This window comes from Papaver somniferum, chromosome 5 (genome assembly GCF_003573695.1).
Source record: "Papaver somniferum cultivar HN1 chromosome 5, ASM357369v1, whole genome shotgun sequence".
NCBI classification, from domain to species: Eukaryota; Viridiplantae; Streptophyta; class Magnoliopsida; order Ranunculales; family Papaveraceae; genus Papaver; species Papaver somniferum.
The window spans coordinates 26,789,161-26,806,167 of NC_039362.1; positions in this window are offsets into that span (position 1 = coordinate 26,789,161).

A 17,007-nucleotide genomic window follows, 5' to 3' on the forward strand; every position below is an offset into this window, starting at 1 on the left:
CTTGTTTTTTCTATCGTACTAAGTACAATCGTAAGATTGGCTTGAGATTGATTTCTCCGATATGCAAGATATAAAAGAAGTCACAAACATCTTCGTCTCATCATTTGTGATTCCGCAATATCTTCTTTCGCTAGTCGATTAAGATTATTGTGGGGTGATTGATAATTCTAGGTTGTTCTACGTGAATATAAGTCTGGGTTATCAATTGGTTCATGTTCACCTTGATTTATCAAAAGACGGAACAAAAACTCGTAGGTATTTCTGTGGGAGACAGATTTATCTATTACTGTAGACTTTTCTGTGGGATACAAATTTGTTTATTAAAGTCTTCGACTTTGGTTCGTAGCAACTCTTAGTTGTGGGTGAGATCAGCTAAGGGAATCAAGTGCGTAGTATCCCGCTGGGATCAGAGACGTAAGAAGCGCAATTGTACCTTGGATCAGTGTGAGATTGATTGGGGTTCAATGAAAGTCCATACCGAAGTTAGTTTGTAGTAAGCTAGTGTCTGTAGCGGCTTAATACAATGTGTGTTCAATCTAGACTAGGTCCCAGGGTTTTTCTGCATTTGCGATTTCCTCGTTAACAAAACTTCTGGTGTCTGTGTTATTTCTTTTCCGCATTATATTTTTTTATATAATTGAAATATCACAGGTTGTGCGTTGAATCGATCAATTGGTAAATCCAACCTTTGGTTGTTGATTGAAATTAATTGATACTTGAACATTGGTCTTTGGTACCGTTCAAGTGATTTATCTTGTATTCAATTATACTCGCATATTTCAATTTGCTTGAGTAAGTATTTAATCGAGAAAGTGAGATAACTCTTTGATATACTTTTATTAGGATTGAGTATGACTGTCTAGTTGATTCTCTTAAAAGTATATTGGAGTTTGTCCATACAGATTGCTAAGCAAAATATTGGGTGTGGTTGTTAGACCCCCGCTTTTTCAATTGGTATCAGAGCAGGCAAACACGTTTAAAGACTTTATAAGTCTGTGCATGTTTTTAGCGATCTGACTCTATGAACAGGAAATCTATCTCCATAAACGTACCACCAGTCTTCGATGGCTCAAACTACTTATGGTGGAAAATCGCTATGCGTGCTTTTCTTCAAGCTCGTGATTTTCAAACATGGGTACGTGTTGTTAATGGCTATGATCCTCCGGTTAATACATAAGGCAATGTATCTATACCTAAGAATATTGGTAGATATAGTCCGGAAGAAATCCTTGTTGAAAAACAAAACTCTGACGGCTTAAATGATATCATACATGCCATTACCCCAGATCTTCAGCACCATGTGTCTACGTGCACAAAGTCTATAGAAGCCTGAGATATCTTTGTATTTGAGGGTGAAAACGGTTTCTGCTGGTTTTGGTAAATTCATGTGTGTGGATGAGAAATGAGTCTAAACCCTAAACAATGTACTGCACGGGAGTACTTTTGATTCGAGAGATCAATCTGTACAATCCTATCCTAAACCAAGAAGTGGTCGTTCCAGGCTTGCTTCGGTCACAAATTGAAGGAGAAGGGTTGGTCTTAGGGAGGGAAGCGAAGAAAGTGTTGAGACCAGAATCGTTGATCCTGAAGGTGTGGTTGTTTATGACTTGTATCAGAAAGTAGAACTGGCTAGCAGAATGGAAAGCTACCAGGTGTGTAGTTGCAGGAAATTCCACAACACACCCCTTGTATTATCATGACTATAATTTCTAGATCTAAACTTATTTGATATGAAAATAAAAATAAAAATAATGAAAATAGAAAATAAGACACAAGATTTACTTGGTTCGATCAATATGATCCACATCCACGGGGTTAGGGATCTTCACTATGATTGTTTGTAATTACATATGGATTACAATTGAGACTCCATTAATGAGTATTTGGAGCTCTCTAGATCTAGTTTTTGGTGAAGAAGATGAATACAAAAGAGAAGGTTGACCTCCCTTTCTCTCTCTACAAAACGTGTCTCTCTACAAAGTGTGTCTCCCCCTTCTCTCTCTCCTACCTTTCTATTTATATAGGATATTACATAGTGGATGACATCTCACATGTAGTGGAGTACAGCTCATATTCCCCCATTTTCGGATCCCGTGCTACGTTCTCTCAGGCTCTCATTACAATTTCGCAGGCTCTGCTACATTCTCGCAAGCTTTACTATTGTGCGATATTTGGATCCTACATCTTGCCTCTTTTTCCTTGAATATTGCTTGAAGAGCGATCTTTAAGGAAAAATCCACCTTGTTGTAGTTGTTGGAGGAACGAGCGAAAGAATATTGGACTTGAAAAGTAGGTACTTGCCTCTATTCTTTTCTGAAGTTCCGGAGCATTACGAAGTAAATAATAAGTATCATCTCTTGAACTATGCGAAGTATGAAGTATCCTTGAAGAAGTATAAAAAGTACTCAATCCTCGAAATATATAAGAAGTATGAAGTATCCTTTGAGAAGTATAAGAAGTACTTAATCCTCGAAATATCTAAGAAGTATGAAGTATGAAGTATCCTTTGAGAAGTATAAGAAGTATCCGTCCTTGATTGCAAATAAGAACTATTGCGAAATTATACTCCACGTTCTCTGCCTCATGCAATGTTGTAATGCAAATAAGAATTTAGATCAGTATTCAACATTTCTTTTATCAAAAATTTTCATTTAATTGCAAGTTCAAATCGTTTTTATTTGTTTTGATTTCCTTTGTATAACTTGTTTCGTCTCATCCGATAAACATCTTTCATGGAAATGATCCTAATGAGGTCTTATGCATCCTGTTGATGGAAGGTCTTACTAGCCTGTTGATGGAAGGTCTTATTTTTCCTCCTCCTACTCTCCATGTTAGATATCATTCTCATTTGAAACAAAGCAAATTTTCAATAGAAATATATAAATTGATCTGTGCGAGATTTTTCTCCGTTTCTTTTGTAATTGTGGAATCTTTGTAATTCTGAAATTTCTGTAATTCTGCGATTGTATCGCCTTTTGTAAATCAAATCAAAAATCTTTTATTTTCTGTAAAAGTAAAATGTTCAAGGAAAGTGGTACTTAGCTTTTATGTGATTCGCTGTTGTTGTCAATCTCGCGCGAAAAATACGTTGCATGAAGTATAAGTGTCGCTTAGCAAAAACAGATGCGAAAGGCAAGAATTGAACCCGCGGCCTGCTACTTGCATATTCTCGCACCATACCAACTATGCTAACTCTCTCTTGCGAAATAATCAAAGTTCTTATGAAGTAATCAAATTCCACTGTGTGAGAGGCAATTCTGTATAAATTTCGCGTAACAAAAATAAACATGTGAGAAGCAAGAATTGATTCCGTGACCTGCTGCTTGCATTCATGCCTCCTGACCAACTGTGCAAGCTTCTTATTTACGAAATATCTCTGCGATATTATCATCAACTCTCTTATGTGCGAAATAATCAAAGAAATATCTGTGCGAAAAATACGCATGTGTTGGGACTTGATCACACGACCATGAACTCATTAACTTCGCATATGACCAATTATGCTGCCTCTTGTTTGCGAAATAATGAAACAATATTGCGAAATTATCATTTTTTCGCTCTCTGTAAAAAAGAAGAAAACTATGTTCGCAGGAGAATTCGAACTTGCAACCACGAACGCACATACTTCTCTCTGGACCAATTGTGCAAGAACCTCTCTGCGAAATTAACACATAACTTTTTTTCTTATTCTTTTATTCTCCCATGCAAATGAGAAGAAAATGAAAAATATGTGTCTCTGCGAATTCGAACCCGTGACCTATTTGTTGTTCGCTCAGCCTTGAACCATCTGTGCGAATTTTCTGTTTGTGATTGAAATTGCAGCATCTGCCTCTTATCTTTTCTTCGTCATTCCTTAACTTCTTTCACTTTGCCTTCATCTCCTGAACATGAAAATCTTCCACTGAAACTTCCATTTTTTCCTTAAATTTCACCACAACAACTAATTTTTTATCTCACTCTTTTCATGTCTTTGAATTGTTGATGATATTTACTCCCTGAATGTGTGATTTCTTTCATAAAATTTCCATTTTTGAACCTAAACTTTGTAGATCTAGAAAAATATGAACAATAGCTAATCTTCATGGAAATTTCTTGAACCAACAAGCTACAGGAGGGATAAATCCTTTACTCCTCCCTGTTTCTAGCGCCAAAATATAGTTGCAGGAAATCCCACTACACACCCCTTGTATTATCATGACTATAATTTCTAGATCTAAACTTATTTGATATGAAAATAAAGATAAAGATAATGAAAATAGAAAATAAGACACAAGATTTACGTGGTTCGATCAATATGATCTACATCCACGGGGTTAGGGAGCTTCACTATGATTGTTTGTAATTACATATGGATTACAATTGGGACTCCATTAATGAGTATTTGGAGCTCTCTAGATCTAGTTTTTGGGGAAGAAGATGAATACAAAAGAGAAGGTTGACCTCCCTTTCTCTCTCTACAAAACGTGTCTCTCTACAAAGTGTGTCTCCCCCCTCTCTCTCTCCTACCTTTCTCTTTATATAAGATATTACATAGTGGATGACAGCTCATATGTAGTGGAGTACATCTCATATTCCCCCATTTTTGGATCCCGTGCTACGTTCTCTCAGGCTCTCATTACAATTTCGCAGGCTCTGCTACATTCTCGCAAGCTTTACTATTGTGCGATATTTGGATCCTACAAGGTGATTTTTGGATACTATGTTATTCTCCCACCTAAAACTTGTCGTCTGGTGGAAATAGGTGAAACCTATTTATACAAGTCGTAATAAAACGTACCCTGGCCTCGTAGAAATTGGAAAATGATTGAGTGGTGGAAGAGTGGAGTATCGTGTAACGTCAGGAATTATGTTTCCATAATGAAGGATCCGTTTACACCATTACTTCTTTCCATTACTAACCGCCCCACTTTATGACACTTTCTTGTAAAGGGCGTATTGCACGCCGCACGCTGTAAACCGTCAGATCAATACCCTGATGAGTATCCCCCAGTTTGTGACATGTTTGATGTCTAAAGTGTTTTCGTGGAAAACATGTAGCACTTCGCTACGTGTGGCAAGTTAAAATCAAGATGCTTGCCGTAGTAAAATAGCATGTAATGCTATTAGGCTCGTCTTGGATGGTCGCCTAAAACTTGCCACAAGTCCGTCATTTCGGTGGAAAACTTCGATGGCTGAGATCATATCTCATGAGGAATGGTAGTCGTTGATTATGGCTACCTTGTGTTGACGCCTGATAATGGCACAGTGGCGTTTTGGTGTATGCCAGTGGCAGTGTGGCATGGATGGCATGGCTCGTGCATGCCAGTGGCACGGTGGTGCAAGTGGCGCCTGACAGAGTCATGGCCACTAGATTTAGGCGTCTGGTCGCCCAAAACTTGCCACAAGCCTGCCAGATTGGTGGCGAACTTGGATGGCTGAGATTGCATTTCATGAGGAAGGGTAGCCGTTGATTATGGATACCTTCTGTTGGCGCCTGATAGTGGAACAATGGCGCCTTTAGTGCATGCCAGCGGCATTGCGGCATGGCTGGCATAGTTCGTGCATGCCAGTGGCACGGTAGAATGGCTGGCATAGTTTGTGCATGCCAACGACACGATGGTGCAAGTGGCGCCCGGCGTAGCCATGGCCACTGAAATTTTGACACGTTGGTGTTAGACTCAAACATGGTGTCGCAACATTAGTTTCAATGGCCACATTGATCCCCATGTTCTGTGGAACATTGTTTGGATAGGTTGGCGCGACAACTTTGCCTAAATTAGGGTTTGGCATGTCGAAACCCTAATTAGCATATATGGCATGTAGCATGCGGCATGTGGCCGTGGATGGCCGAGATGATTGGCTCAAATTAAATATAAACCATTTAAGTTGGCTAGCCAAGTTGGATAGCTGAGATGATTCACATAAATTTGTGTTAACTATGAAATTTCGTAATCAGAAAATTCAGATGTGGGACCTTCATTAAAATCGTTGTAGAATTCTCATACGAACTCATATTTTGACGGTCCGCCACTCCATTCTGATCAGAAAAGAATTTCCTATCTCCCGCGCCGGAATATTTAGGTTTTGATCTCGTTTAGGAGGTGAAAACATCCCGACAGTGAAACTCAGTAAGAATTCAGGAGGGATTCTGTCAGTTTTCAGCCATGACCTAGCTCCCTTTTATGTTGTATCTTTTAGATCGTTACTACGATTGATTTGAATTTTTAGTATGTTATGATAGATATCCATACAAAACTTTTGGCATGTATATCATACTAAAATTGATTACCAAACGTTCCCAGTTGTTTGTACAATCTTTGGGAAGCCAATTTGGCAGGGTGACCACTTGATGCAATTCCACCTCTTTTAATATTGTGGCAGGTTTAGAGCAACCTGATTGGTTAATAAAAATAGGGGGCCGGCCAAGCACGAGTGTGGATACACTTATGGTGCGCATGATAGGTTTAGTGCGACCTGATTGGTCGATGGGGAATATGGCCGACAAGTATGGGCTCAGCCACAAATCATGGGAGTGTGACAGGTTTAAAGCGACCTGATTGGTCGACAAAGGAGTAAGGGCCGGTTGGGTAGCATGGGGCGTGGCCAAATGGCTCCGGCTGGCCTATGGCATGTCCACGCTTCCTCTCATTATTGCTCCTTCTCCGCGGCTCCTTTATTCTTTTCTTTCTGATTTTGGGTAGGACTTTGCACCTACTAATCCATGGCGGATCAATTGCTTAGTATGGGATTGTTGCTACATGCATCAGTCTGGATAAATTTCATGTCAACATATTGAGTTGCTCAATAAATACGTCAGTGGAGAGGTTGAACACTCATCACTTTACATGGCTTTGTTTCTTTGCAGCGTGACGACACATTAAATGTGAGGTTTTATAATTTTAACCCTGAACTAAAAACCACCATCAATATTATGTCCCCTGCTTAGCACGTAACAGTGACATTGTTGCGGGGTAAGCATGAGATGGTTACATATGAGGATAAAAATCGAAAGGGAAGACATTAAGAGATTGCCAGGAAAATTCGATTAACCTTTGGTAGGAGGCATGATTAGTCTATGATCCTTGTGTTGGCATACTTCTGGCTTGGCCACAGGGTGCTGATGCCATGGAGAGTTGCCGCAGTGATCCTTAATACAAAGATGAGTGTTGAGGTGGTGAATCCGTCAGCACTATGACAACATCAGTGAGTGTTGAGGAGTTTGAACGTCTCAACACTAAGATGAAAGATGTGTTGAGGAAGTATGCGTAACAACATAGTGGTGAGTGTTGAGGAATTTGCAATCTCAACACTAAGGAAAAGATGTGTTGAGGCAGTTTGCCTGGAAACATAGTAGCGAGTGTTGAGAAAATTTCCACGTCTCAACACTAAGGGAAAATATGTGTTGAGGCAGTTTTCCTGGCAACACAGATGTGTTGAGGCAGCGTGCCTGGAAACACAGTGGTGAGTTTTGAGGAAATTTCCACGTCTCAACACTAAGGAAAAATATGTGTTGAGGCAGTTTTCCTAGAAACACAGTGGTAAGTGTTGAGGAAATTTCCACGTCTCAACACTAAGGAAAAATATGTGTTGAGGCAGTTTTCCTGGAAACACAGTGGTGAGTGTTGAGGAAATTTCCACGTCTCAACACTAAGGAAAAATATGTGTTGAGGCAGTTTGCCTGGCAACACAGTGGTAAGTGTTGAGGAAATTTCCACGTCTCAACACTAAGGAAAAATATGTGTTGAGGCAGTTTACCTGGAAACACGGATGATGAGTGTTGAGGAAATTTCCACGTCTCAACACTAAGGAAAATATGTGTTGAGGCAGTTTTCCTGGCAACACAGATGGTAAGTGTTGAGGAGTTTGAATGTCTCAACACTAAGAGGAAAAATGTGTTGAGGCAGTTTTCCTGGCAACACAGTGGTGAGTGTTGAGGAGTTTAAACGTCTCAATACTAAGAGGAAAAATGTGTTGAAGCAGTCTGCCTGGCAACACAGTAGTGAGTGTTGAGGAATTTACACGTCTCAACACTAAGAGGAAAAATGTGTTGAAGAAGTTTGCCTGGAAACACAGTGGTGAGTGTTGAGGAATTTACATGTCTCAACACTAAGAGGAAGGATGTGTTGAGGAAGCATGCCTAGCAACACAGTAGTGAGTGTTGGGGAATTTACACGTCAGAGGAAAGGTGTGTTGAGGAAGCATGCCTAACAACACAGTAGTTACTATTGAGGAATTTACACGTCTCAACACTAAGAGGAATGGTGTGCCGTGGCAGCATGCCGGGCAACACAGTAATGAGTGTTGAGGAATTTACACGTCTCAACACTAAGAGGAAAGATGTGTTGAGGAAGCATGCATAGCAACACAATAGTGAGTGTTGGGGAATTTACACGTCTCAACACTAAGAGTAAAGGTGTGTTGAGGAAGCATGCCTAGCAACACAATAGTGAGTGTTGAGGAATTTACACGTCTCAATACTAAGAGGAAATGTGTGTTGTGGCAGCATGCCTGGAAACACAGTGGTGAGTGTTGAGGAATTTACACGTCTCAACACTAAGAGGAAAGATGTGTTGAGGAAGCATGGCTAGCAACACAGTAGTGAGTGTTGAGGAATTTATACGTCTCAACACTAAGAGGAAAGGTGTGTTGTGGCAGGATGCCTGGCAACACAGTAGTGAGTGTTAAGGAATTTACACATCTCAACACTAAGAGGAAAGATGTGTTGAGGAATCATGCCTAGCAACACAGTAGTGAATGTTGAGGAATTTACACGTCTCAACACTAAGAGGAAAGGTGTGTTGAGGAAACATGCCTAGCAACACAATAGTGAGTATTGAGGAATTTACATGTCTCAAAACTAAGAGGAAAGGTGTGTTGTGGCAGCATGCCTAGCAAAACAGTAGTGAGTGTTGAGGAATTTACACGTCTCAACACTAAGAGGAAAGGTGTGTTATGGCAGCATGCCTGGCAACACAGTAGTGAGTGTTGAGGAATTTACACGTCTCAACACTAATAGGAGAGATGTGTTGAGGCAGTTTTCCTAGCAACACAGTAGTGGGTGTTGAGGAATTTACACATCTCAACACTAAGAGGAAAGGTGTGTTGAAAAAGCATGCCTAGCAACACAATAGTGAGTGTTGAGGAATTTACGCGTCTCAACACTAAGAGGAAAGGGGTGTTGAGGAATCATTCCTAGCAACACAGTAGTGAGTGTTGAGGAATTAACGCGTCTCAACACTAAGAGGAAAGGTGTGTTGTGGCAGCATGCCTGGCAACACAGTAGTGAGTGTTGAGGAATTTACGCGTCTCAACACTAAGAGGAAAGATGTGTTGAGGAAGCATGCCTAGCAACATAGTAGTGAGTGTTGAGGAATTTACACGTCTCAACACTAAGAGATTTAAAATTTATTTGATATGCCTAATAGATATAAAACATTTAGTTTAAGGATGGTTACTTAGATCTGTCTCCGCTAGGCATGTCCTTCGTGCATGGTTGGGCTTTAGGTGTATCAGGCTCTCCCGTGAGTAAGAAGCATGATAAAAGTCCCCATGTGTAATTTTCCTGAGCTTATTTTTATTTTGTCGTGGAAGATGTGCTTCCATTGCATTCGCTAACTAGTAAGGCGGTGACTGCGTTTAAACTTCTAAACCTGAAGGAGGCGGCAGTCCCCAAGTGTAGCTTACTTTGATTGAACCGCCTTGAATCCACACTTATGTGATTTGATACAAGATTATTGTACCCTCCTGGATGGGATGCTTGGAACATCACATGGACGAAATATTTTTTGTAGTGGTTGCTGCTATGGTGAAGCTCTGGCTGGTATCAAAAAACGAGCAACAGCGATTCTTGGAAGCAGTTGTGATCAGGAGATATTTGGCTAGCTGAGATCACAATCCTTGACAGGGAGGAGTGACGGTTACGGGAACGAACCTTGGTAGGAAGGAGTGGCGGCCTCTGGAGAGAATGTTGAAGCGGCTTCTGGAGCGAAACGTTGAAGAGGAGCGACTTATGGAGGTGAGACATTGAAGCGGCTCCTGGAGCGAAACGTTGAAGCGGAGCGACTTCTTGAGAGAACGTTGAAGCGGCTTCTGGAGCGAAACGCTGAAGAGAAGCGGCTTCTGGAGGTGAGACGTTGAAGCGGCTCCTGGAGCGAAATGTTGAAGTGAAGCGGCTTCTGGAGCAAAACGTTGAAGCGGAGCGGTTCTGGAAGCAAAACGTTGAAGCGGAGCGGCTTCTGGAGCGAAAAGTTGAAGCGGCTCCTGGAGCAAAGTTCGAAGCGCCAACGCAACACGGCTGAGAGCTTGATATATATTGGCGCTGCACCTTGGAGAAATAAAAAATCTCACACACATGCTTCATCATAGTGTTGATGGTGGTTTTTAGTTTAGGGTCAAAGATGTAAAACTCTATATGTAGCGTTGTTATCCTGCAAAGGAATAAGGGTCATTTGAAAGTGACAATATGCTCAAACCTCTTTATTTACACATGTATTGAACGACTCAGTATATATGAAATTCATTCAGAATGGTGCACACAGTAGTAATCCCAAGTATTTTGTGAATTCTATTTTATGCCAGCATTATTAACTAATGCATGACTCGCATGATATTTTTTCCGTGCTATGTTCCCAGTAGAACTCTCAATACTGACATAACATGACGATCACTGCTCACTCTTAGTAGAGTAGCATGAATATCCCGAAGTGTTAGTATTGGGATCTGCACAAATATACTCATACGAGTTACATCTCTCTGACAAAGAGATCGATGTGTTCACACACTTTTGATTAAAGTTGGTGTGATTGAACACGCATTTATTCTTAAAGAAAATCTAGATTGTTAATGTCAGTCTCAGAAAAAATCACGGCCACACAACTTGGCCGCACGATTTAACAAGCATAGCTTACTCATAGCAGGACTAGGCAATCACCGTAGCAACCACCGGCGGTCCCACCGTCCTCTAATTGATCGACCCCCGTGTTGCTCATTCACGAGCGCTTCAAACGCTGACCCAAACATGGGCATTCACACTGCATAACATAACTCAAACGAATTGAGACCGGCAAAAACGGTCTCAAAATGAATCATGTCCGTCCAACTTAACCGGCCTAGTTGGACGGCTTGGATCGCATTTCGAGCAATCAAAGAGATGGCGATGTGTTCACCATCGTCCCAAGCTCTCCCTTGGTCGATCAACCGGTCCCCAACGGGACCAAGGCACACTAAACGCTGGTCCCAAAGAGGGTGATCGTGCACCTTCTAAAACCCTAAATTGAATAAGCGGCGTTATACAACCGTCGTTAATCGATCGTATCCGTCCAACTTCGCTAGCCTAGTTAGACGGCTTGGATCGTGTTTCAAACGATCAAGGATATGCCAACATGTTCAATATCAAACCAACTCCACACATGGTCGATCGACTTGCTCATAGCAAGGCTAAAGCGCACCAAATCGCAAGCCCAAAGTGGCGTGAGCACGCTGTTTTCAAAAACCTAAAATTACTTTGCGGCAACACATCACTGTCGCAAATCAATCTCGACCACTCATCTTCCCCAGCCGAATTGAGTGGCTTAGATATAATTTTGAACGACCCCAAAAATGTCAACATGATCGCTATCGGCCCACCTTCACACATGACCGACCGACTTTCTCAAACCCAAACGCATCCTCACAAAGATGGTGCAAGTGTACTCGACAATGATGCGCGACTGAGCACCCGTATGCGCGAACGAGTGTCCAAAAATATGAAACAATGAGGAATCCTTTGGAAAAACATGAGAAAATATTAAATAATAATAATAATAATAATAATGGGAGGCGTTCATGGTGGTCCCACTAGCCGGCCGGCCGGCCGCGCCCTAGCCATGGTCGGTCCGCGCCTCTCCCATTATTTTCCTTATTTTATTATTATTTCGTGAACTCACGAAAACTCCTTAGTTTGAGCAACTTTCCTTATGTTTGAAAAAACATGTGAATCCTCCATAACTTGGTGGATTCACCAAATAAAATTATAAAATAAGGAAAAGTGTGTGGGACCGGGCATCTCAGCCGACCGGCCGGGTCCAAACCATGGCCGGCCCCACACCTCACAAATCCTTAGATTTTTATAATTAGTAATCCTAATCCCACGAAACTCCTTTGTTTCAACGAAACTCATGGATTCTCCATATCTTCAAGGATTCTCCATAACTTAGTGGATTCACGAATAATATTATAAAATAGGGAAAGGTGTGCGGGACCGGGCAACATGGCCGGCCGGCCATGCCCTAGCCGTGGTCGGTCCCACACCTAGCAATCTCTAATCTTTCATAATTATTATTTTTCCTCAACTCGTGAAACTCCCGGGTTTGAGCAAAAGTCATGGTTTCTCCAGATTTTGGAGGTTTTCCCAAATTCTGTGTAATCTCAAAAAAAAAAAAAAAAAATAGGGAAAGGTGTGTGGGACCGGGCAACATGACCGGTCGGCCATGCCCTAGCTGTGGCCGGTCCCACACCTTACAATCCCTAATTTTCATAAATTGATGTTTTCTCATCTTGTGAAACCCTCCAGTTTTAACAAAATTCATGGTTCCTCCATATTTTCTCAAATATTGCGCAAAACATAAAAAAGCCAAAAGTCAACATGTTCTCATGACCGACAAGGCTACTCACGAAAATATGTATATTAAAATATTTCTATTTTAATATTCACAAAATATTGATCAATTGAGCATACATGCTCATTCCACCAAAATCAAGAATTTCCAGTAACTCTCCTGAAAATTCACTATGTTGCGCGAATGCACATCATAAAATGCTGAAACTCTCAGTATGGAGACACGGACATCATGGAAACACATGCATGCCTGCATGACCGACCAGGTCATTCCTAGGGCTTGCACGAATCCGGTCCCACATGTTTTCGCAATTCTGACCTAATTTGCTCAATTACTCATACTGAGCCTGAACTTTCTCCAACCAACTGGAGAATCCTCCAAACGACCAAAAATCGGTCGTGTGACCACCAAGGGCCGACCCATGCCCTCTTGGTCGGTTCCATCTCTCATACCTAGGTTCTACACCTAATGCTGAACCCAACAATATTTTCAGTAAATGGTGAATCCACCATTTAATCGTTATTCTTTCACCAACTCTCAAACTGAGAACCCTGGTGCGTGCTCACTCAAGCAATGGGCACCACATGGACGCTAATCATCCCATGTGGTCAGTCCCTCTTTAGTCATGACCAACTTTCAGCAATTTAGCAATTCTTGAAGGATTGACCAAAAATTAGGGTTTCGAACGAACGCTCAACAAATCATCTTTCCGAGCAGTTCAAACACTAAATAAATTTATGTTGATTCAACAATCATCGTCTGGATTGGTCGTATGATACTTGGTAGTCTACCAATATTTTAATTAATATTTTATTGAGTCACATATCCATCAGTAATTTGTTGAATTGAGCAATACTTGCTCAATCCTCCGAAACTCAGTAAATCATCAGTAATTTTCTGAATTGAGCAATACTTGCTCAATACTCCGAAATTTAGTAAATTATCAGTAATTTGCTGAATTGAGCAATACTTGCTCAGTCGCTCAGAAAATTCTCAATATTCAATAATCCTTCAAATTGAGCAATTACTCAATTGTCCATGGATACCCAACTAATCAATATTCAGTAACCCGTCGAATTAAGCGATTACGCAATTAATCGAACATTGATCACAATCATCAACACCCAGTAACTCGTCGAGTAATACTTGCTCAGTTACTCGAATGTTCAACTGAGAAATTCGTCATTCATGCTCAGTTCCACAAAACCTAGACTCATTGTCTAAATCAGTCAACGTGACTAATTAAATGCACATACGTCGTGCAGACTCCACGATTTGTGAGAAATCAATCACGTCACAAATGGGGGATATCACTTAGGGTTTTGGTCTGGCGGCCTACATCATGTGGATTCATCCACAATGAGAAACGTGAGTAAGTTGTGCCAACGGTTGGAGGAGTTATCAAAGTAGTGGGTGAGTGATCAACCAAGTCTCCGCACGACCTGGAACTGGTTTCACCATGATCTCCCACTTTCCCACTCTTTCACTCAAGAAACCGTCACACTTATAAGGATCAGGGTATTCATCATTCTTGCAATATAAATAAGTCTCTGGATACACGATTGAAAAAGGAATGACAACATCAGTAATCATCCAGACAACAATTTCTCGAGCAATTACTCTCGGAAATTACATCAATCACTCAGAACTTATTTCAGAGAACTCAACTTTAGCAGTTCACCATTATTGCAGAAACCTTCAACACACCCATAATCCTTGATCATCACTGATCCCACACAATTCTCAGCTTCCCTCCTACAGATCAACCCATCTCCCTCTTTGCGACCGAATTGACTCTGGAACGGCCATTGTCTTGGTTTAGGCCGGAGTCATACAGATTGATTTCCCGAATCTAAGCACCCTCTTTGCAGCGGTGCATCTGTGTGAGGTTAGGAAGTTCGCTCGGTTCGAGGAATCTCCATCGCACGGTGGTTCCCTCATTCCCTAAAAAACCAGCAAACCGTTTTCCCCCATCCACATATTGGCGACCACAGTGGGAGGTTAATCTCTCGGTTGCAATCTCACATTTTCGCAAAATGGTTGATCTGAGGTCAGGTTCAGTTACCAATCCTAACGCAAACAATGCTAGCACTAGAAACAACGGTGGTACTCCAGAAACCACTCCTGCTTCCAACAATGGCGGTGACATTACTCCTCCAAAAACAAATATGTAAAATCACCCACTCTTCGGCCGGCATCCCGAGAAAATCAGAGAAAATCCTTCCACCATCGCTGATCTCATTAAAATTCAGGAGGTCCTCGCCAAGAATCAAACTGATATGGATGCTACCTCAAAACTCTCACTGACAAGATGTCAGATAAATCTCAAGACAAAGGAAAAGACAAGGAAACATCTCCAACAGATCCCGAGGTTATTCCAGTTCCTGACGACGATGAAACCCGCAAGACTACAGAATCTCAACCTGCCGGTTTCATCACCCGTGAAAACTTGGAGCGCTTTATGAAGAATTGAGGAAGGGTTCATACACCGTCTTTGCACCGTCATCAACCTCCATATCCCATTTCTACGCAAAGGATCCCTCTTCCAAAGGGCTACGCTTCTCCAACGTTCACACTCTACAATGGAACGGGGAATGCTCGAGAACACGTTTCTCGGTTCCTAGAAGCATTAGGAGAGCATGAACACAACCATATTGTCCGTTTGAAGGAATTCTCAAAATCCCTGACGGGTCGAGCATATACTTGGTATAACAACATCGCACCAGGAAGCATAGCTAATTGGGGAGAAATGATTGATGACTTCTACAGGAAGTAATTCTTTGTCTCTGAGCAAATTACTCTTTCTGACTTGGTAAGGATGGCTCAGAAGGCTGCCAAAAATCTGAATGACTATGTGAAGAGGTTCCGGGTCCAAGCTCTGGATTTTCATGATCCCAACGTTACTGAACAAAAACTGGTGGACTAGTGCATCAATGGGATGATCCCAGTCTACCTAGCTTTGCTGGAAAATCTTCGTTTTCAAAACTTCTTAGAACTTCATGAAGCGGCCAAGAGATCAGCAACCACTGCTCCCACTTTTCTAGAAAGAACGAAAACTGTCAAAGTAGAATAGTCGAAAGACAATCGAAGCAGTAGTGCCTGATGCCTGATCAACAAGCAGTACAATGTTGAAGCTTCCATGAATGTTACTGAAGGAAGCAAGAGAAAATCCGAAGCACAGCAACATAAGAATGCTTCTCCAATATCTCACCCTCCAAAAGCTCCAAGGAAGGACAACCAGACCAGAAATATACAATCAGAACAGAACGATGAGGAAGTCCCTGATTTCCCATTTCTTATTGAAGAAGTGATCCAACTACTGGAAGTCTGGATCCAAGATGGTGCAATCAAACTACCTCCTGTCAAAAAGGAACCAACCGCTAAACAAATGGAGAATGCACGTTACTGTCACTTCCATAGGTATGTCAGTCATCCAACACGTGATTGCAGAAATTTGAAGCGCATTTTCAAAGAGAAGTCCGACTTAGGGGAACTGGGGACTGAAGGAGTGCATAGAAATCCTCTCTCAATCAGAACGTTCGCACTCTCCGAACAGCCGGTGAAAGAAGCAGTTCAATCCTTAATTGAGCATGTCTGCGAGTTGCTGTACTTGTCAAAAGCCCAAAGAGAAGATATGTTTGTTGCACTAAATCAGATTGTGTCAGGCAAACGACTGAAAATTCAGGAAACACACTCCGAACCTACAACAACATACAAAGAGATGTATGACTGACACAATAAGCAATATTGGTCGACGTTGGCACAGCTGTTAACATCATTCCTTTGAAAACCCTCAGAGTTGTCGGCATCACTCGTCAATAAGCAACTCATGCTCCTATCTCAATTAGAGATCATGAAGGAATCTCCAGGAATGCCTATGGTTACATCATTCTCAACGTAAAAAATGATTCAATCTGGACACAAACTAAATTCTTCATAATCAAGGAGGATCCTGGGTATGACATGGTTATTGAGAGAGCATGGATTCATGATGGGAAAGTTGCTGCGATATCTTCATCTTCAACTGCACATTTCTCCATTGAAGAAAGCTCTGACTCGGAAGATGATCAACCGTTCGAGCATCTGGGGAAAGTCGAAGCTTTGATGGAACTCACACAAAAACCTGAGGAAAGCGCACATGAATTTATCAGGAGATTCCATGGCAAGTTTTATTTCCCTCATAATTCCATAGCAACTTTCAAATATGCTACCTTTGTCCGGGGACTCAATCGCACTCGTGACCAAACTATCATAAAATGCTATGAGTGGGTAGTCTCGCCTCAGCAGTACTATACTAAATGGTTGGAATCTCTCTAAGATGAGGACCTCATTGGAAGGTTCATCACTAAATATTTGGCTCAGTTCCACAAGCATTATCCCACATACTCTCCTCTACGTGAGTGTCCACATGTGCCGCAAAATTGGAAAGCTC